Here is a 22,982-nt window from a genome sequence, read left to right as displayed (position 1 = left end):
CATTTATTGCTAATTTCCAAATTTCCTTGTACCAATCTTCTATTTTAAATTCCACCTCTCCTTTCCAATTTTTTTGCTATTAATAACCTTGCAGCCGTTAGCAACATTGTTACCAAATTCTTTTCATTTTCTTTCCATTCATCTGTATTATAAATAGATAATAGTATAGTCGCTGGGTTTGTATTGATTTTTTTCCTTCATGATACTCTCTATTTCTACTATTACCTTTCTCCAAAAACTCTGTACATACTTACATTCCCACCACATATGAATATATGTCCCCCTTTCTTGACAACCCCTCCAACATTTTTCTGAACAGCTCTTATCCATATTATGCATCTTTATTGGGGTCAAATACCACTTCCATACTATCTTGTAGTAGTTTCCTTTTATTCTAATTGATAAATTTTGAGATGCCTTGCTTTCCATATTTTTTCCCAATTTCTTTCTCCTACTTTTATTCCCAGTTCTTCCTCCCAATTTCCCTTTTTAATATCCCTTTCCTTCCACCTTTAATTTCTATTAATATTTTATATATCATACTGGTTATCCCTTTCGGATATTCATTTCCCTCTTTAGTCTGTTCTTTAAATACTATATTTTCAAATTTTGTTGGTTCTCTTTCCTCCCAGCTCTTTCGTTGCCAATTTTGGAACCATTGATCTAGTTGGACCCAATGAAGCCATGATATAGTTAAATCACCTAGGATTCCCTTTATGTTGTTTTCCTCCTTTATTTGTTCCCTCCAACTTCCAATTTTGTCTAATTTCTTCCTTTTCAATTCCTTATCCATCACATTTTTAAAGTTTTTAGGAAATTTCTTCTCCATTATCACTGGCATTATTTTAGAATTCTCTTTAATGAGGTGGCTTTTATATTTATTCCATATTATTAATACGTTTTTTAATGATACATTTCCCATTTGGTTGATTTCCTTTTTTGAATATTCCTTAAAAATATATTTTCTAATCTCATTTCTATATCTTTAGTAATTATTTCCATCCAGTCTATTTCTACTTTATTTAGCATCCCTTTTACCACATGTCTCAACTGGCTTGCTTCATAATAACTTTTGATTTCAGGTAATCCTAGTCCTCCTTCCTTTTGTGGTTTGTACCAATAGCATTTGTTTATTCTGTTTTTTTCCCATTATTACAAAAATTGTTTGTTAATTGTTGCCATTTGTTCAATTCAATTTCTGATATTTTGAGGGGTATCATTCTAAGGGTGGAGAGAATTTCTGTCACTCTTGCAGATGACACAAAACTGGGAGAGGTGGCTAACACATTGGAAGAGCGCAAAACTGGGGAAATGATGATGTGGGTATGCAGATGGTTTCTTGATTGATTTAAGTGCAAACTTGGAAAACAAAAGGTAGCAATCCTGGATAACCAGATATCAGTTTTAGCCTTTTCTTCCATGGGAATCGTAAGCCTCCAGTCTTAGTCAAACTGGTAAACATCTTAAACCCATCTTGATGACAAAGGGACCATCTGTCCCATACAAATATACAAAAGTATCTGATATTATCTGGCTTGGGAGATCACTGGAGGGACCTTTCGATAATTGTGTTGCGATCTCCATTCCCTTATGTAAATGGGGGCACTAGGGAAGCAGATGCTTTCAGGATACATTTGATACAAGTTTGTGTATTTAGAAAATGATACAGTACACAAGCAATGCAAGTTACACAAGAAATATCATTTTTATATATCTCTTAAAGGGTTTAGCTTTGATAAAATTCGGGGTACAATTGCTCCTTGGTCCTCCTGGAGTATCCAGCAGCATTGACATTGTGAAACACTGAAAGAGCAGAAAATGTTTTTTTTTAAAGAAAAAAAATATCTATTGCTTGAAGTCTTGTTGAAGTTCATTAATACTTAGGAAGTGGGTGCCCTGATTTGACAACGATTAGACTAATCTAATGGATACTTTTCCATTTTGGAAAGGGAAATGAAGAACTGGAGCATATGTTAACTGATGAACAAATAAGCAGTTGCAAAGACTACAATAAATAAAGCTATAGGTTTAGTTCTGATTGGTGATCACCCTATCCTTTACTGTTATTTATTGCTGCAGCAGTGACTATGGAACTTACAGAGTGAGAGGAAATAAGGAAGGGAGCCCACTCCTTTCTTTAGATTGCATAAGCACTTTTGTTGAAGCCAGCAAAGGTGCCTGGCAACAGCATTCCCTGACTTCTGCTAATGAGGGGTAAAACCAGGTGAAGTTGTTTTACCTGTATTGTGGACTAGAAGTCTTTGAAAGTCTTGGGGATATCCATGAGTAGCCCAATATGGAGTTTCTGGCCAGTGTAGACAAGTCCAAAGTTGTGAAAATACTTGCTGTAAGAATGGATTATAGCATAAACAAACATAATTTCAGACAAGACAGGTGTAAATACTGGTTCATTTTGAATTTATGTAAATTAATACGTAGCTTAAAATGCTAACAAGTAGAATATTTTAATTATTTTAATTATCTTACACCCACAATCAGTTTGTATCTAGGTTTTTTTTTAAGTTATTTTCATTTTCCATTACTCATAATTGCATTATCTCTAGGTTCTATCTGCTAATGTTTTTGCATTCTGTTATTTTATACCATTTTGGTTGTGTGCTTTATTTTCAGGGAATTGACTGCTTTCTATTCATCCAACCTCTGATTTTTTATGTTGATAGCTCCTTTCACTAATAGGTTTCTTTGCAGATTGTGTTTGCTTGTTTGAAGTGCAGCCAACTAGGCAGGCTGCTTCTCTTTGTCCTTTAATATCCATTTTGCCTCAGTTTGGTGGGGATTTGCTTCTACAAAGACAATAAGGATTGATGCCAATGTGTGTAAACTCCCACATCCTTATCTGAAAATAATGACCATTTTAAATGACTGCTTTAATCTTAGCTATCTTGCTTTTTAAATTGTTCAAAAAAGATTGCTAGAAAAGCTCTGTGTTATGTGATCACATTTTAAAAATAATATGGGGTTTAGATTTCTATGTAAGGATAACAACTAATATCTTAAATTCCTTAAAACATTTTCATCTTCTTTAATTGTGTTGGTATGTTTGTGAGCGTAGATCTTTGAGGGACAAGTTGTTTTAATAGTAAGACAAATGCTCAACCATTCTGCATGTATTTTATGGCTTTTGTTTGACCTAAGAAAAATATAATCACAAGGTGGATTATGGATATTTTCAATGGTCTACATGGGTCCTTCTGCAATTTGCAATCAAATTAAATAAGATATTTTCTTTTTTGCAGAGCAGATTACAAGTGGTATAGGTTCTTAATCTAGCAATGTATTTTTATCTGGAGTAATGAAAAAGGCTTACTCACCAATCAAAATATTTATGGTTACCACCAATCCTTTCTGTTGAGATGGCTGCCCTTGTTCCCACCTTACTTTTGCAGTAGGACCCCACATGTGCCTCTTTTAAAGCTCTGTGAAAAGTGAGAAAACCCTATTCCACAAATGGCTCACTACATTGCAAAGTTCCTTTAAAAGTCATATTAAAACCTGTAGCCACCCCTCTCCCACTATGATATGGCCCCATGTAAGCCGCCCCGAGTCCCTCCGGGGAGATGAGGCGGGATATAAGAATAAAATTATTATTATTATTATTATTATTATTATTATTATTATTATTATATGAAAGGTGTCGGTTATTTGAGCTTGCAGAGTCATCTAGCTCATCAGTTTTTCTCCTTCAGGCCCCTTCTACATTGCCATATAATCCAGATTATCAAAGCAGAGAATCCATATTTTTTATTTGAACTGGATTGACTGAGGCCCCTTCCACACAGCTGAATAAAATCCCACAATATCTGCTTTGAACTGGGATATATGGCAGTGTGGACGTAGATAACCCAGCTCAAAGCAGATATTGTGGGTTATTCTGCTTTGATATTCTGTTTTATATGGCAGTGTGGAAGGGCCATTAGTCTACACTGCTGTATAATCCAGTTCAAACCAGACAATCTGGATTTTATCTGGCAGTTTAGAAGGGGCATGTCTCTCCCTGCAAAGTTGGACTTATATCAGGCATGGGCAAACCTTTTTGCCTTGGGGCCACATTTTGGGCCTGGCCAGGAGTGAGGGCGGTCAGGCATGTGCTGGGTGGAACGGACCTGGGAGAGAGCAGAGTCAGAAGGGGGCAGGGCAGGGTTCGGGTCATCCTCAAGTTGTCCTCCTCACTTAAGGACGGGGCTCTTCTTATGCGAGGAGGAAAACAAGATATTTGGCGACTGCCCCGATCTTTTTTCTTCGTGTACTCTGTGAATGCACACTAATGGAGAAGCTGCGCCTGCGCAGGTTCCGACGGAAACTCTTCCAAGCTGAAGTTCAAATTTTGGCGGTAACCACGCCCCCCTTCCCAAGGGGCATATAAGGCAGCCCCAGGCGCGCGCTCTCCAGTTCCTTTTTTTCCGCCGCAAGGTTCACTTCGGACTCTTCGCATGTCTACTACTCGTTTCAAGCGTTGCACGCAGTGTGCTGCTAAAATTCCTGACTCGGACGGCCACGCCAAGTGCCTCTTCTGTCTTGGCGAGGCTCATGTGGTCAGTACCTGCCGTTTCTGCCTAGCTCTCACGGCTCAGGCCAGAAAGAACAGAGCCGCTCGGCTTAGAGCGGCGCTCTACGAAAAATCTCTCGCGCCAGAACCGACTCCGTCGACGTCGGGTACGTCGTCTTCTTCAGCTCTGAGAGCGATGTCGGCGCCGCCAGCTAGGCCCACGACAACTAAAGCCTCCTCGGTCTCGTCCAAGGCGTCCAGGGCTTCCAGGACTGCTAAACCGGCTAAACCGCCATGTACCGTGACGACGGCTACCGTTTCCACCCGTTCCGGCAAGGTGGGGCCTTCCTCGACGTCGAGCTCTCTGGCTTCGGTGACCTCGGTCCGCTCCCGTATTGGTTCCCCGCCGTCCTCCTCTGCTATTAAGATAGCCTTTAAGAGGGCTCACGAAGAATCTCGTCGAGCGCAATCCGACTCAGCTGTGGTTCCTCCCACACCTGGCAAGTCCTTGAGGCTTGCATCTAAGCAACCGCCGACAAAAAAACGGCTAACTCAACGCTCCTCTTCTTCGGCCTCCTCAAGGCGGGACCGGCCGTCCTCCTCGGCAACCTCCTCGAGAAGGTCTTCTCCAATTCGGCCAGCCCAGAGCCCTAGAGATGTGTCTCAATCTCCATTGCACCCCCTGTCTGACGGGGAGCTGCAGGACTCACCCCACCACTCTACCCAAACGGTGGTCAGGGTGCCGGTGCAGGAACCCCTTGCGCTGCCTCACTCGTCGCGCCAACAGCTCTTCCCTCCCACCTCGACACCGGAGCGTGGCAGACAAACGGCTCGCCTGGCTCGAGCAGCCCAGGCCTCAGCCTCTAAGGATCCTCGGCTCCCGACCCTCTCTTCCCGCGAGGCCATGCCTCCTCCCGAGACTGTGCTTTCTTCTCCCCCTCAGTCCCCCCAAGGGGCTGAGGAGGAAGATGTTGTTGTTGACCGCCCAGACTCTGTCCTTTCGGCCTCGGTGGTCTCCCTCGGTCTCGACCTCTCTCCTCCCCACGATGCGTATGAGGCGGACCCGCCTTCTCCTACTGACAATATTCGTGCTTTCTCTGATCAAATGGTCAGAATGGCCGACGCCCTGGGTTTGGAGATCAAGCAGACTTCCAAAGCAGTGTCTGATCCAGTTTTCAAAAGGGTGCAGGCCCAAGCTCCGCCGGCCACGCTACTCCCTTTCCTGCCTTATCTGTTGGACGTTATCCAGGCCTCCTGGAAAACCCCTTCCTCCATTCCTCCGACCTCGAAGAGGATCGAGACTTGGTACCGTACCGACGATGATTCCTTGGAGTGGCTCAAACACCACCCCGACCCCAACTCCCTGGTCGTTAAGGCCTCTCAATCCTCAGGTCGTCAGTCGAACACTCCGGCCGACAGAGAAGGGAAGCGCTTCGACGCCGTGGGTCGAAAACTTTACTCTGGAGCCCTTTTGCTTTGCCGCATGGCGAACTATGGAGCCTGCATGGGTGCCTACCAGCAGATTATCTGGGAGAAGGCACAGCCTTTCTTCGCTAAAATGTCGGACGAAGACCGCTCCGTCCTCACTACCCTCCAACAGGAAGCTGACTCGCTTGCCCACCACCAAATACAAATGGCGAAGCATACAGGTGATACTGCGGGCAAGATGATTGCCCACGCGATATCCATCCGCCGTCACGCCTGGCTGAGGTCTTCGGGTCTATCTTCATCTTCCAGGCAGGTCATTGAGGACCTTCCCTTTGACGCGCTCGGACTATTTAACTCCGGTACCGATGATAAACTCAAGTCTAACCATGACTTTAAAATTCTTGCGTCTAAATGCGGTGACCAACCGCAACCTCAGCGCACCCGCTGGTTCCCGCACCGCTCCCGCCGCTTCCCGCCGCAATCTTTCAAACACCACTCTTTCAGGCGGCCCTCGGGCTCGAATAATCAGACCCATCACCAACCTCGTCGGGGACCTCATCCGCAAAAGCAACGCGGTCGAACCACCCCGCCCCTCCGCAGGCCAACCGGCGTGCCTGACGCCAACCCCTGCCAAAGCTCATCGCCCGCTACCGCTGTGGAGCCCACGCTGCCTCGTCCCTCCTGTGCCTAGCCCCCTTTTACAATCAATGGGAGTCCATTACTTCAGATGCATGGGTTCTTCGCATTGTCCAAGACGGCTACGCCTTAGAGTTCACAGACCTCCCACCTACAGGTCGCATTCTCTACTCAACTCCTTCTCCAGAGATACTGGCCGAAGTCGATGCATTACTGGCCAAAGGCGCCATCCGTCCCTCCCCTCCCGAACTGGACCCCTTAAGTTTTTTCTCCAGATACTTTACAGTCCCGAAGAAGGGGGGCGGGCTACGCCCCATTCTGGACCTAAGGGCCCTCAATATATTCATTCGCCCTTCCAAATTCAGGATGGTCTCTATTGCCTCTATCCTCCCGATGCTGCAGCGGGGAGACTACTTTGCCTCCATAGACTTACGAGACGCCTACTTCCACGTGGCGATACGGGAGGCGCACAGAAGGTTCCTCTGCTTCAAAGTTCTCGACCAAACCTACCAGTTTACCGTTTTACCCTTCGGTCTCGTTACGGCCCCGAGGGTCTTTACCAAGGTCGTCGCCGCCGTAGCGGCCCACCTCAGGCTACATGGCATCACGGTCTTTCCTTATCTGGACGACTGGCTTCTCGTCGGGCCCGATCCGGTTCTTCTCGCGAACCAGGTCTCCTTCACGCTGCGTCTTCTAAAATCTCTCGGCCTCCAACTCAACTCCGAGAAGTCAAATCTCTCCCCGTCAACCCGAATCCGGTTCATCGGGGCCCTCTTCGACTCCGTCACAGAGACTGTCTCACTACCGTTCGACAGATTCCTGGCTCTCCGCCACCACATCGTCCTTTGTCGATCCGCCAGGAGGGTCAGAGCCCGTGCCATTCAAGTCCTTCTGGGCCACATGGCCTCCACGGTCCTCACGACCCCGTTTGCCAGGCTGCGCCTTCGGGTCCTACAAAGGTGGTTCATAGACACTTTCAAGCCGTTCTACCACCACAACTCCAAGTACTTGTCGGTACCGTTGTTCGTCCGCCAGTCCCTCTCATGGTGGACGTCTCACCAAAGCGTGTGCAGGGGTCTCCCATTTCATCCAGCCCCGCCGTCGCTAACCATAACAACGGACTCCTCCACCTACGCTTGGGGAGCCCACATGAACGGTCTAACGGTTCAAGATCTTTGGTCCCCATCCGAGAGGGCCAACCACATAAACTTCCTCGAGCTTCTCGCCATTTTCAAAGCCCTGAAAGCTTTCTCTCGCCTCATCCGTCACAAGTCCATCCTCATTCAATCGGACAACCTCGTAGCAGTATTCTACATCAACAAACAGGGCGGTACGGGTTCGAGGAAATTGATGCTCCTCTCCTCCCGTCTGTGGGTTTGGTGCATAGCCCACGACGTGCAGGTCTCTGCAATCCACCTGCCGGGTGCCCAAAACGACTTAGCAGATGCCCTCAGCAGGATGACTTCTTCCTCTCACGAGTGGAAGCTCGATCCCGAGATCCTCGACGGTCTGTTCCTCCACTGGGGACGCCCTACTCTGGATCTCTTCGCGTCTCCCCACAACGCTCAGCTACCCCGCTACGGAGCGAGACTTCCCCCGAACTCCTTTCCCGGCTGTCTAGGGGATGCCTTTCTACTGGACTGGTCGGCGGAGATGCTTTATCTTTTTCCACCGATTCCCCTCATACCGAAAGTTCTCGAAAGACTTCTCTCGATCTCGGTCATAGCGATTCTCATAGCTCCGGCCTGGCCCCGCCAACCGTGGTATCCGGCCCTTCTTCGTCTCTCCAGAGGAACGTTTCGCCCTCTGCCTCCCTCGCCGCACCTTCTCTCAAGGGAGGACGGCAAAATTCTTCACCCGGACCTCCCTTCCCTTCATCTCACTGCATGGAGGATTCTCACCTAGCCTCCCTTCCGCAGAACCTGCAGGATGTCCTTCGGGCAGCCCATAAGCCGTCTACTACCAAGGCTTACTCTTATAAACTCTCTCGCTTTCACGCCTTCCTTCGATCCCGTAATGTCGACACCTTTCCGACCTCGGTACCGGTGGTCCTCGACTTCCTCATGACCCTCGTCGAGAAGAAACTCTCTCTCGCTTCTATCAAGGCCTATCTCGCAGCCCTTTCCTGGTCCTTTCAACGCCATGGTCAGCCATCTCTCTTCTCTCACCACTTGATCAAAACCTTTCTCCGAGGCTACAATAACATCTGCCCGCCGTCGCTACCACCTACGCCGGGCTGGAACCTCGAACTTGTACTTTCTCAACTCACTTCTCCTCCCTTCGAACCGCTTGCCTCGACCGATCTCTGCCTGCTTTCCTGGAAGCTGGCTTTTCTAGTCGCGATCACGTCGGCGCGAAGGCCATCCGAGCTTACTGCTCTCAGGGTCGACGAACCTTATCTACGTTTTCACCATGACCGCGCTGTTCTTCGCCCGGACATTACCTTTCTCCCTAAGGTGGTGTCAGCTTTCCACCTCAACCAGGACATTGTCCTACCAGCTTTCTTCGCTAACCCCTCCTCTCCTCTCGAGCAGAAACTGCACCTTCTCGACGTTCGAAGGGCGCTTCTCTTCTACAGGGACCGTACCAAGGGCATCCGTAAGACACAAAAACTCTTTGTCGCCTATGCCCAGGACAAGTTGGGTAATCCCATCTCTTCCCAAAGACTGTCCCACTGGATCGCTCAGGCCATTGAGTTGGCCTACGAACTAGCCAAGCGACCTCCTCCTCCATCCATCCGCCCGAGGTCGACTAGGGGCCTCTCGGCCTCGACTGCCTTCCTTAGAGGTATTCCGCTTGACTCCATATGCAAAGCGGCTATCTGGTCAAACCCTCTTACGTTTGTCTCTCACTACAGACTGGACAGTAAAACCTTAAAGGACTCGGCCTTCGCAAGATCAGTACTCTCATCTTGCCTCTCCTGACTGTCAAACGTCCTTTCTCCTTATACTTACCCGCAGGTGACTCTCTATACCTCTCCTTCAAGTTTGGGCCGGTCTCTCTTTTTCCCATATCTACCTCTAGGGATCTGTTTTTCCCTGATTGTGTTGAACAGTTGCTCTGTTGCTTTGTAGTGCCTTATTTATCCTGGCGGTTATGTCAAAGGGCATGATGTTTTTCCCCTCTCCCCCCCGGGAGAGCGTTTATATGCACTATACGCAATTGCGTGTGTCTATTATGTTTATTGATAAAACTCTATGTTATGTTTCCTCTCCTACTATGCTCATGTTGCATTGCACTGGTCCTTTCGGACAAATTATTGCACTGGTCTCTTGGGACTGTTATCTCAATTTGTCCTAATAAACGTATGTCTGGACATTCACTGTTTGTCGAGTTTGCCTTGTCCCACCATCCGGGACCTAAGCGTGTCAGTCTCCATTAGTGTGCATTCACAGAGTACACGAAGAAAAAGGACAGGTTGCTCACCTGTAACCATGTTTCTTCGAGTGTACTCTGTGAATTCACACAAACCCGCCCTTCCTTCCCCTCTGGCAAACCTCTCCCTTTCTCGTTGCCTTGGCGGTGTAGGAACTGGAGAGCGCGCGCCTGGGGCTGCCTTATATGCCCCTTGGGAAGGGGGGCGTGGTTACCGCCAAAATTTGAACTTCAGCTTGGAAGAGTTTCCGTCGGAACCTGCGCAGGCGCAGCTTCTCCATTAGTGTGAATTCACAGAGTACACTCGAAGAAACATGGTTACAGGTGAGCAACCTGTCCTTCTCTCAATCCCTCCTCACCCTGATCTTCGAACCGTCTTTTCAGAGTTATGCCAGGAGGAGGGCGAGACAAGCGATGATAGAAAGAGCTCCAGAGGGCTCATAGCTGCTGTGTGCCTTCCTCAGGTCATTCTCTCAGCATAATGATGAGGCTGCTCACACTGTTGGGAGGAGGGCGAGACATACAGTGTCTGAGAACCCTCCAGAGGGCTCTCAGCTGCTTCATACCTTCTATCTCCATCCTTTCTGCATAAAAATGTGCTGGGGCACCACATCCTTATGCCAAGAGGACAGGGAAAATGAGGAGGGCCTGAGGTAAGCACCCAGGGGGCTGCATTTGGGCCTCGGGCCTTAGTTTGTCCATATCTGGACTAGATGGAACTGTTCTAACAAAGATTTTTTCTCAGAATCTATTATTCAGGTTTTCCATTATCTGGGTGGAACTTTTCTTGCCCTATATATCAGGGTGGGCTCATCCCCCCTTTCATGTGCTTGTGTTTCTTAATGTCCTTAAATGTTTTTGAGGACATTTTCATTCTATTTTGGGCTACAGAATGCCCTTTTGTAACAGTAACTACACTTTTTGGGGTGCTGGGGGGCTATAGAGATTTCAGAAATGCCTTAAGAGGCAGTGCCCTGCAAGGCCCACATTTTCCACCTTTGGTAAATAATGTCACTGGTAGGAAAGGTAAGCACCTTAGACATCTGCTTGAAAACCTATGGCTAGAGAGAAACAATGCAGTCTAGTTAATGGAAAGATGCTTTCTGGTAAAACCTGGGGAGTGCCAAACTCAGCTCCTGATGATCCCAACTAGGTAATCCGCCGCTCCTCAAAATTTCCAACCCCGCGTGTTGGTGCTAATCATCCTGACAGACAGGAAAGGCATTAACACACTCTGGGTCTCCTTTCTGACTGTATAGAGCTCTGCTTCTGCAAGAGGCAGTGAGAGGTGACACACGTCAGCTCTCGTCGGCATCAACATTCTGGTCTGCCTCCCCATCATCTCCTTTAACTCTGTAGTGGATGGGGGATTGCTGTAGGTTGTGCTTCTTTCCTTCCTCCTCTCGGAATGCAATTTATAGTGCTGTAAACAGGAACTGGCAGAAGCCAGGGGCTGTTGTGCTGCTTTCTTCAGTTTAACTCTTCATTTGCACAAGGAATTTTTGCCCCTTTTTCCTTTTGGTTCTTCTTCAAAGAATGTTCACTTATGTTCTCTCCGCTGCCCAAGGAATTGCATCTCGTTCTGTATTGTTTTTTGAATTTCTTCATTCTTTTGCAGATTCCTACCAATAACATTTATCTAAATTTGGATCATGTTTTATAGTTTAGCTTAGAATCTAGAGGGGATTTACAGCCCAAAACATACGATGCACTAGCCAGAAAAATTCCAAAAGGGAAGGTGTGGTCATTCATACTTTGCTGAAAAGTAGTGGCTCACATGTATTCTTGTGACTGCCAAGGTATTTCTATACCAGCTTAAATGCAGAAATTTGGTTTTCAGGCAATTTTAGCCATTTTGAAAGAATGTGACGGAGGTATTTGTGTCCTTTGCCTTTTAGAATGAGAAGCATAATTTCCTATGTGATACCAATTCTATGGGTCCATTTCCTGTTTGTTACACTGTGGTTATGCATAATGCTTCCATGGCTCACCACAGAATGGTGGGAATACAAATAGTTTTTCCTTCGTGGTCTTTGTGAATCGCACACCTCGATCTACTGTACCTGCTCAGTGCATCTCCGGAAACATCTGGAACTCTAGCACAGTACTTTGATGGTAGCCCTGCTGAATCTGCCGACATGCTACCAAACACTCGTTTTTTTTTCCTCTGCTACAACAGCAGCATCTAGGGAATCTGTTCTTCATTTGCTTTTAGTTTCAACTTCAGAGTGGTTTTTGGTTTTTCCTCTGTCCTACAATTCCATTTATTTGTTGCTCACTCCTGTTCTGACCTGTTCAGTTTTTCCCAATTCTGATATGTCTTCCACCACATGCTTTAAGCATTGTGTTGACTTATAGCAGGAGGATTTCCAGCCAATGGTGTCTCCTGCATCTCAGGTTTTGATGGGATCCTAGATGGTGCTCCTGTTGTCATTGCTGTCATTGCTGCTCCTTTTTTCTGGTAGGAGTGGTGTGGTTAGGACAATTAACAGATACAGTAGAGTCTCACTTATCCAACACTCGCTTATCCAACATTCTGGATTATCCAACACATTTTTGTAGTCAATGTTTTCAATACATTGTGATATTTTGGTGCTAAATTCGTAAATACAGTAATTACTACATAGCATTACTGCGTATTGAACTACTTTTTCTGTCAAATTTGTTGTATAACATGATGTTTTGATGCTTAATTTGTAAAAATAATAACCTAATTTGATGTTTAATAGGCTTTTTCTTAATCCCTCCTTATTATCCAACATATTCGTTTATCCAACATTCTGCCGGCCCGTTTATGTTGGATAAGTGAGACTCTACTGTGCATAAATCCCTAGGAAAACCTCTTTCTAGCAGGAGAGGGTTCCAACAAACAATTCCTGCGTGTTGCTGTCCAAGGTTCTGTTTTCTTCTGTCTTTCTGTTGCCTGACATGTTTTAGCTACCTACTTTCATTAGATCATAGTATATCTGTCTAGTCCAGTGGTTCCCAACCTTTGGGTCTCCAGGTGTTTTGGACTTCAGCTTCCAGAAATCCCAGTCAGCTTTCCAGCTGTTAGGAATTGTGGGAGCCAAGGTTCAAAACAACTGGAGGATCAAAAGTTGGGAACCACTGATGTAGTCTGATTTGCCTCCCGTGGCTTCATTCTGCTTGTTAGGTGGGTTTTTATTTGCCTTGATCAAATTACCATTACATGGTGTCAGCTTTCCTCAGTGGCTCAAGGAAATATAGAAAGAAACAGTTCTGCCATACAAATGTTTCAGTTCCCATGCAATTCCATATGTTGAGAAATATGAAGACAAATCAAACCTCCAACCACTTTAACCAGCTCTCCCTGCTTTGATTGGCTTCAGTTGTCTGAGGCCCTCAAACAAGATGTTCTCCAGTCCTTTGGGTTGGAGATGTCCAATAAAGCTCTGAGTTTTAGAGAGAGCATAACTAATTGGAGTGGTTTTCAATTACATGTCAGTGATAGCACTGTTCCGAAAGAATTCATAAAACCTGTTGTAAGGGGAAAATTCAACCGGGGCAGAATTAAGTATTAAAACCATTTTGAAGTGGACACTTATGGGCCACAGATGTATCCCCATTGTGTTTTCAGTTTGAAAACTTGTATGAAATTGAAAAATGGCTCATTGTGTAATTTATGACTTGGCTGAAGCACTTGCTTTTTTGTTGGATCTTATTAGCCTTCTTCCATGCATGATTATGCATGCGTGATTATGATCTGGATTCTTAGACTTGATGCTTTGTAAAAGTGAACTAGGTGAAATGACCTTTGTTCATCAATAGTAGTCTATCTGGGGTGACTTTCTGTGGGTGAAGTTTTATGTTATATTACATGCATCAATTCTTGCATGTAATGTGACCATTTTTCAAAAACAAATAAATAGCTGTCATGTGACATGTTTTTCTTAATACAAGATGTAGTGGATAGGGCAGGGAGGTTTAATTTTTTTTCAAAGTTAAAATGGAAAACAGCTGTTTTCCTTAGGAGTGAATGTGGAAATTTTATTGGGACCTTGGCATCGGAAAATAGAGGCACCCACCTCTTCATGCACCATGGTTGTGAATGATGGAGAGCTCCCACCTCCCATTGCTTCCTTTCTATTTATTTATTTTAACATAAGTGAAACACATGACATATTTTTCCTATCTCCCATCCTAGCCCTTACTAACTTCATGGTACTTTGGCAACCTTATTTTTTCCCCACTTTTTTGACAGTGATGTACAAATACTGACAGCAGACATCACTTTAGTATTTGTGCTTATGCATACTATGTTGATGTACATTTTTCCTTCTCATGAAAGCAAGATTTAAATTCTGGGCATTGGCTGATTCATAATCATTGCTGTGTGGTTTTGATGTAACCCCTTAATTTTCAGCAAATCCTGGAATGGAACATAGTCGCTATAAAATACAGGTCTCTTTCTTCTTTAGACAACAATTTATATGAAGCATGTTTCGGTCTGTGCATAGTTCTCATTGCCAGATAGTTAATATAATGGTACAAACATGATGGAAGTCTTAAGAACCTAGACACTAATAGAGCCCAAATTATGTCAATGGAACTTGATAGCTATTTTTAACTGATTGAATTACTAAATGAGCACAACTAATGGAAAACAGCAGCTGTAGCACTTTGAAATAATGGCTTGCAAAATCTTCTTAAAGAAATTAATTGAACTTGGCTCAGATCAAGTTCTCTTTTGCCTGAATAGAAAACTGCCTAAGCCACTCTACAGATGAGTACCAGGCTTCAACTATGGGGGAAAAGTGTGGAAGGGGCCTTATTAAATATATATGCCTCTCCACAGCTCTCTAATATCCCCATTTGAACATATTGTGAGCATCATCATCCCATTCAAAAGAACTACAAATCCATATAGTAAAAGTGAAAATATGTTGGTCTGTATGTTTCGATCTAGGAGCCCCCAGTGAGTTAAACTATTGAGGGCTAAACTACTGAGCTGCGGAACTTGCTGACCGAAAGGTCTATGGTTCGAATCCAGAGAGCGGGGTGAGCCCTAGCTTCTGCAAACCTAGCAGTTTGAAAACATGCAAATGTGAGTAGCTCAATACAAGGTAACACCGCTCCATGCAGTCATACTAGCCACATGACCTCGGGGGCATCTACGAACAACACCGGCTCTTCAGCTTAGAAATGAAGATGAGCACCACCCTCCAGAGTTGGACATTAGACTTAATGTCACAGGAAAACCTATATCTTTACCTTTATGTTTCAATCTACTTTATGTTTGTATGTATTTTTGAAGATGGCTCTCACTTCCAGAGAGCACTATCACCCTCATGGACGAAAGATCTGTACCAAACCTGGCACAGATGACTGACTCCCCGGGGAATACTGCCCCGGGGAGTGGGGGGGAGGGTTGACCTTGGATTGTGGGAGTTGGGGGATTGGCTTTAGATGATGGGAGTTATAGTTCACCCCCAGATCCAGAGAGCCGTGTGAAATGTGAACCCAAGCAATGATGGATCTGGTCCAAAATTGGCATGTACAACCTACATGGCCAATTTTGAATACTGGTGGGGTTTGGAGATAATTCACTTTGGATGCTATGAGTAATAATTCATCTACATCCAGAGAATACTGTAAACCCAACCGACAATGGATCTGGACCAAACTTGGTATGCATATCCAACATGGCCAACTTTAAATAATAATGGGCTTTGAAGGGAATTGATCTTAGGTGCAGGGAGTTACAGTTCACCCATGTCCAGATAGCATTCTAAACCCAACTGATGGTTGACCTGGACCAAACTTGGCACAAATCCCCAACATGGGCAACTTTGAATATTGACAGAGTTTGAGAGGAGTTGAGCTTGGTTTTTGGGAATTAAAGTTTACCCACATGCAGAGAGCACTGTAACTTCTGCCAAGAATGGATCTGAACTAAACTTGGCATACATACCCAACATGGACAACTTTGAATACTGACAGGGTTTGGAGGGAATTGACCTTGGATTCTGGGGGTTATAGTTCAACCACATCTAGAGAGCACTGTGAACCCAACCCGACAATGGATCTGGACCACACTTGTCGCACATACCCAACATGATCAACTTTAAATGCTGTGGGGGTTTTGGGGGGAATTGACTTATGATGTTGGGAGTTGTAGTTCACCTACATCCTCATGTGTTTGCTAATCAGAGCATTCATAAAAAACAAAGGGAAATACTGACAGGTTTCCTTTTAAATAGCATTACAAATTATATAACTTGGCCATCACTGGTAGTATAATAATGCAGCACAGGGAAGCCTATTCCTTGAGCAGTCAGCACTTAGAAGCTTGCTTAAATCATGACGATCTCTTTTCCTTCTTAAAACAGTAGTGAGGGTGACTATCTCAGAGAACAAAGGAACCAGGACCTCAGCAGAGCTGCCTTCCCCTTCAGTAATCTGAGTACAGAAAAGAACTGACAGAAAGTGCAGTCTTTTCAGTAGACATCTAGAAAATTGCTTGCCTTGATATTCTCAAGTTGGTTAGACAAATTGTATCATTGCCTAGAAGTTTTGTGGTGGGGGAGATCATTAATTTAAACTGGTATCTAAATGCTAGATTTCTCACCACCTTCAAATCTCTTGCAGTGTTGAGGCATTATAGCATTGGCTTGTATGTTTCTGAATATTTGTGGAAGAAAGGCTTACTGATAACTTTTGGTCATGGTGGTTGCATAGAATGTCCCGTCTGGATGCCAGTTGGTATGGAAAAATAGCAGGGAGAAGATGTTTGCTTTTATGTTCTGCTTATAGGGCTTCCCTGTGTCTGGCTACTCTGTAAAGCAGGATGCTACATTAAATAGGACTTCAATTGATCTGGCAAAGGCACTTTTTTACATCCTTCTCTACAGCTTTCCAAGCGGGATATATCTTGTAAAACCTGGAGGCTATATGGCTTCCAAATCAAAATAAAACTGACTTACAACTTACAAAGAATAAACAATGAAATGGAATTTAGTTAACTTTTGAAAATTCAAAATAATTAAGTAAAAAGGATAAAAAGCATTTTAAACAATATGATTGGAGCAGTTTTCAAAACAATGTATAATGATGATGATGATGATGACGATGATGATGATGATAATAATAATAATGGCCTTTTGATGGAAGGGCAGCAAGGTGGAATCCATTCTAGCTTCCCTGGGAAGGGAGTTCCAGAGCCTCGGGGCAGCCAATGAAAAAGACCTCTGAATTACTGCTCTTTGTCCACATGGACAGCATAAGTACTACTGAGGTGATTTGAGTTCTGCATAGAGATAATGTATTGCAACATACATGTTTGCTACTTTTTTACAATAGCTTTGATAATATATGTGATCATAGATGGACTCACCTTAAAAATACTGCATCTCAAGGAACATTAAAGTTCAGTTATTGTTGTTAGTAGTTGTGATGGAGCCTTCAGATGTGCAGGTAATTCCAAGGTAATACTCACTAGGTTACAAGCATATAACCAAGAGGCTGCAGGGCACTGCTACTCTCAGGTTCAATCACTGGAATTTCCAGTTACAAGTTAAGTGGCTGCTGGGAGCTACACCACTCAAGACTCAGCAGCTGACACGTCACTTGCTCTTCCCCTTCACTGTCTGAGTCCTGAAACAATGGCATGAAAATATTAGTCCCAAACCTGCCCTTGACTTATGTATGAAGTTGACATATATGCATGAATATAAGGTACAGTGAAACCTCTACTTAAGAGCATCCCAACTTAAGAGTGTTTTGAGTTAAGAACTGATGCTAGGCCCGGTTTTGCCTTGACATAAGAGCAGCATTTTGCATTAAGAGCTAGCACCAGAGGGAGCACTAGCATGAGAATACAGGGCTTTAGGGCTTCAAGGTAGCAGCCTCCGTGCCTCGTGCTCTTGTCTGCTTTGAGAGACTGCTGTACGCTTTGCTCTTGGTCGCTTTGAGGAACTCTGGGTTAGTTGATTTTGTATGGTTTTTATTCCTGGTATTTTATTCATGAAGAAAGGGAGAGGCCGAGAGAGCAAAAGAGGGAGGGAGGCAAGCTGGAATGAGTACAGTATGAAGAAAACAATGCTTCTGTCTCTTCACTTTTTGCTTCCTTGCAACAAAGTTGATCTTTTTTACTGTTTAAAGTTTAAACATTTTAAAGTTGATCTTTTTTACTGTTCGTGTGATGTGCACTTACACATTATTTGTTATTTATAAAGTACATTTTCTTATTAAAACGCATAACAAAAATGGGTGGGGGAGGGGTCAGAACAGATTAATGCCATTTCAGTAGGCAAATTTGCTTTGAGATAAGAGTGTTAAATTCTTAAATCAAGGTATCGCTGTATTTGAGTTATTAAAAGTACAAACCTATATATGTCTATTTGTAAATAACTCCTGTTCACATAAACTTGTGGGGTTTATATCTAGTTAAGTGGATACAGGGTTGCAACATAAGACTTTGAATGAAATTGATCAACAGTTCTCTATTTTAACATGTGCACTGGATACAAGTTTTTTTTGGAGGTGATACATTATAGTTATAGCTACAAGTTACAATTGTAATTTGAGTTACAGTGAGGGGAAGTGCTAGGTCTTCGAACGCACAGCCTACCATACTTGGACCTGGTCTATTCCTTGGCTTCTGTGTTTTGCAAGGAAAGCAGTTACCAAGTAGGCCAGATGAAGCAGGAAGTGAAGAAAAGAATCACCACAAACAACAACATATTTTAAAACAAAATGCTGTTATTTTTGATGCACACTTTAATTACACAGGCCTTATTAAGATTCTGTTTACTGCTGTTCAAGTCTACAGTTCTTTCAAGGTGGTTCATACAATTAGAAAACAGAACAAGTTGAAAATAAGAATAAAATGCACAACAACACCACCTGTCAAGAGGCAATCAGTTCATCATTTAAAATAGAGCAAAATTTCAACAGTATTTTTAAAACAGTCAAAAGTGACAGTATAAAAGCATATGTAGACCTCAGTTCAATAAAAAGGCTAAATATTCAAATTGTTAGATCTTAAAGCAATCAATAGGGGAGTTATTTGCATGAGAAAAAGTTCATTGACTTAGGGGAGCCCCATCTCTTCTGCCTACTAAGCTGGGTCTCCATTATATCCTGATTTTAAAGGGCAAGCAGACTTATAAAAGTGGAAGTGATTCTTAACTTGCACTGGATCTTTTACTCTAGCCCCAGTCTTAAAGGCACTCTTCTTCTTTTCTCCTGCAAAGTAGATAATACCCCGTATGATGTTGGCAGTCCTTATAATAACTTATTTGCATTAAAATAAATTTGCCATTTAATTAGTGGAGAACTTTTTGTCAGTCCAAATATTTTGATTAATTTAACCATTAAATGACTAAATATTGAAGACCTCTTTTATTCTAATATAATCCTGGAGATACCTAAAAGCCTTTCACTTTCCTTGCTAATAATATCTTGACTCTGAAATCATACCACTACTTGTCACTCCCATTCCTATGATCTATGAGAGTGGTTCTCAACCCGTGGGTCCCCAGATGTTTTAGCCTTCAACTCCCAGAAATCCTAACAGCTGGTAAACTATCTGGGATTTCTGGGACTTGTAGGACAAAACACTTGGGGATCCACAGGTTGAGAACCACTGCTCTATGAGCTTTGAGTAAGCCTATTGGGATTTAACATGAGACTTATTTCCAAGTACGTTTGAGAGTTACTGCCCAACAGTCAGTAATGCCAGACTTGAACATGTCTTTGAAGTCCCATCTGTCAACTAACTAAATATAAGGACATGGATGAACTGGCCCCAGATTTTTTCCTGCTCAGCAAAATGGGAATCCTGGTGATTTGCCATTACATTCACTAAAGGAATGTCACAGCAGAAAATGTGCCAGTCTTATCTCAGAACGCTTCCCACATTTCCTCTTAGTTGTCTTTCCAGCAAAGTGGAATTTGATTGACTATCATCCTGAATGGTAGTGTTGGGAAGGACATGGCATCTGGTGCCTTAGAGAAGTCACTTTTTAAACATTTGGGATGTATTCAGTTTCTCACAATTTGGACTAGCACTTTACAACACTTAAGACAAAATCTGTTTGTACTGTGACTGGGGAAGATTGACTGAGAGAGATATAGAGAAAAAGATTTGTGGAGGGAAATGCTGAACATTTATCTCTTATTTGATGGAGTTTCTGAAATTGTGTAAGATCATATGTATATTATTAGATCCTCAAAACTTGTATTAAACCTGGTGGGAAAACACCTTTATCCAAATGCTTTGTTCATTCTTCAACCTGATCAAATGCAGGTTGAGTATTATCTGTAATTCTGAAATTGTCCCCATCAGTGGCTGTTACATTGACACCTTTGCTTATTGATGGTTCAGTGTATACAAAGTTTGTTTCAAGCATAAAATTATTTAAAATTAGCATATAAACTTACTTTCAGACTATGTGCACAAGGTATATATGAAACATAAAAGATTATTGTGTTTTGATTTGGGTTGCATCTCTAGACTATCTTACTGTGTATGTACATGCAATTAAAAGTATATTTAAAAAACCCAAAACACATTTGGAAGCATTTCGAACAAGAGATACTCAACCTGTACATGTAATCCAAATTTCATTGGTGCTTTCTGCAATTTCTATTAGTATTGGATTATAGTCTTTGAAGAATGTGAAGAGGAATCAGTAGTTATGTCCCAACTGCAACTTGGCTGCATCCACTGATTTCATAGTTTTGGATCATTAGGAATTAAATTGCTTCCAGTATGAGTACAAGCAGGCCCCAAGTTACAAACATATGACTTACAAATTACTCAAAGTTAGGAACCGGGATGAGGCAACAGGAAGTGAGAGAAATCTACCCCTAGGAAGGGAAATTCACTCCTGGAAGAGTTATCATGGAGAAGCTTTATCACCAATCCTTGTTTCTACAACAAACCAATTTTTTCAAAATCCCATTATCACAGGGACAGAGAATGAGTTGAAATCTTTTGAGCAGGGTCACAGAGAGCAAAACAAACACCACACAGGTTTTAACTGTTCCCTATACTATCCAAAGCATATATAGATATAGATAGAGATATAGATACAGATATTTGACTGGAGTTACACTTAAAAATGTACCTGTTCCAACCTACAAACAAATTCAATTTAAGAACAAACCTACAGATCCCATCTGGTTCGTAACTTGTGGACTGCCTGTACTGGTTAAAAAGAAACAGCAACAGCAGAATGTATTTTATCAAAATGGGTACAGTCTATGATGTAATCCCAGGCATATTTACTCAGAAAGTATGGCTTACTTTGCTGAATAAACCTTACCTGAAGGTCAGGGTATATTACTTGCAAAGATGGATCTGTGAAGTAGACTCCATGGAAACTAATTGTTAGGTATTTTTTCCTTAGTGTGTAGTCATTGTACACATAAATCTGGTTCTTAGTAAATTTGTGGAGTTTGCTTGACTTGAACAGCAAACACAGACACCAGAAGGATTTATCCTTAAAAACAAGGATTTATCTTTCTTGTAGTTCAGGGGTACAAAAACAGTCTGTACAATAACACTATCTCTCCTTTCATTCTACTCACAACAAATTCTTTGCTTGTATCTCCAACAAAATAGCAGCAACACACCAGTCTACAGTAACATTGACCCACTGGTGAAATGTTACATTTGCTGTCCCCATTTTACAGAAACATTGACCAGTCAACTGATACATTACTTCATCCCTGCTGGCTGGGATTACTACATGGTTGCATCAGATCTGGATTGTTCCATTGTTACATCAGTCACTGAGATTTGCCTGACTTCATAATTAATCATGAATACAGTGTTGCCTCACTTATTGCTGGGGTTAGGTTCCAGGACCACCTGCAATAAGTGAAAATCCACGAAGTAAGATCTCTATATTAATTTTAATATTTATACATTATTTTAGTATTTATACACTATTTTAAGTCTTTATCAACCAATCGTGTGTTGATAAATCACCTCCTTCTCCTCCCGTTGTCACTTGGGCTCCTTTTCTCTCCCTTGGCTTCTCCTTCCTCCCTCCCTTAGACTGTAAATTGTAATTTTTTATGATTTATAGTAGTCGTTTAGAGTTTATTGAAAAACCGCAAAACAACGAATCCACGAAAAGTGAATCGCGAAGTAGTGAGGGAACACCGTATACTGAACTTATATACAAATCTTTACACTAATGTCATAAACAGTTTTTTGTCATTAGGTTCTTTGACCTGCTTTTTCTTTGCTTTTAAAGTTGTCATTCTTATGTTACTTTTAACATACGTTCCATGTACTAGAGAATTAAAATGGAGACCTCCCTAAACAAACACACACGTACTTTCCACATAGTTTTTTGTGCAAAAATGTAAGTGCTGCCCCATGTTCAATTGCATGTCTGTCTGGGTAATTACAGATGTGTAAAAGCATGGCTAAAAAACAGAAAAAACAAGCAAACAAGAAATCCCAGCTAGAGTCTTTGGTTCACACCAGGATTTTAGTTCTTGTTCCGGAAATCCTGAAAAGTAATCTTTAAATCCTAACCTTCCAAGAATCCTCACATCCTGAGTGCTATGTGCCTGTCGACCAGAAGCCCCAGCTAGGTTTTTAGGCCATCTTGCTTGCTTAGGGAGACTTTCACAGTTTCTATTTCGCAGACTAATTTATGTCCCCAGCTCTGTAATGCTTTCTAGATGAGTCCCACCCACCGCCTACTATTCAATGCTTCTGTCAGTCCTTTCCCAAACACAGCCATGATTTCTTCTTCAGTAGCCGCATTGGAAAGTCAGCATGTAAATTGAGTTCTTTTCTCAATAGTCTGTTTCCCTAGCAACACAGTTCCTAGTCTGCCTCCGCTGTGTCAACTGGATCTGTAGATGATATTAGTGACCAAGAAAAAGGGAGGGCATCCAGTATTTATAGTTATATTAAGGAGGGGGCAGACAATCTACAATCTCCCTTCTCCATTCCCCAACAAATTTCCATTTCCTTTTGTTGGCAGCTGCCAGCAAAATGTGACATGTCAAACATCTTTTCTCAGGAATATAATCTATTCCTTGGATT

The 22,982-nt window shown here is 43.0% G+C and overlaps 1 protein-coding gene and 1 long non-coding RNA gene across 5 annotated transcripts in view; one reads left to right on the top strand and one right to left on the bottom strand.

Annotated features, from left to right (window-relative positions):
* astn1 (astrotactin 1) overlaps positions 1-22,982 on the top strand; it is a 302,993-nt gene that overhangs the window by 32,078 nt on the left and 247,933 nt on the right. The window lies entirely within an intron of this gene.
* Positions 1,687-21,661, bottom strand: LOC103278594 (uncharacterized). Of its 2 annotated transcripts, none has more exons than XR_010005215.1 (4): positions 21,238-21,661; positions 17,301-17,560; positions 2,240-2,345; positions 1,687-1,803 (listed from the first exon to the last, which is right to left on the bottom strand). It is a non-coding gene; the product is annotated as an uncharacterized LOC103278594 (long non-coding RNA). The 2 variants fall into 2 exon arrangements; XR_010005216.1 differs by having other exon boundaries at positions 21,503-21,657.

This window comes from Anolis carolinensis, chromosome 4 (genome assembly GCF_035594765.1).
Source record: "Anolis carolinensis isolate JA03-04 chromosome 4, rAnoCar3.1.pri, whole genome shotgun sequence".
Taxonomy (NCBI): domain Eukaryota; kingdom Metazoa; phylum Chordata; class Lepidosauria; order Squamata; family Dactyloidae; genus Anolis; species Anolis carolinensis.
This window is presented reverse-complemented; position numbering and strand designations above follow the sequence as displayed.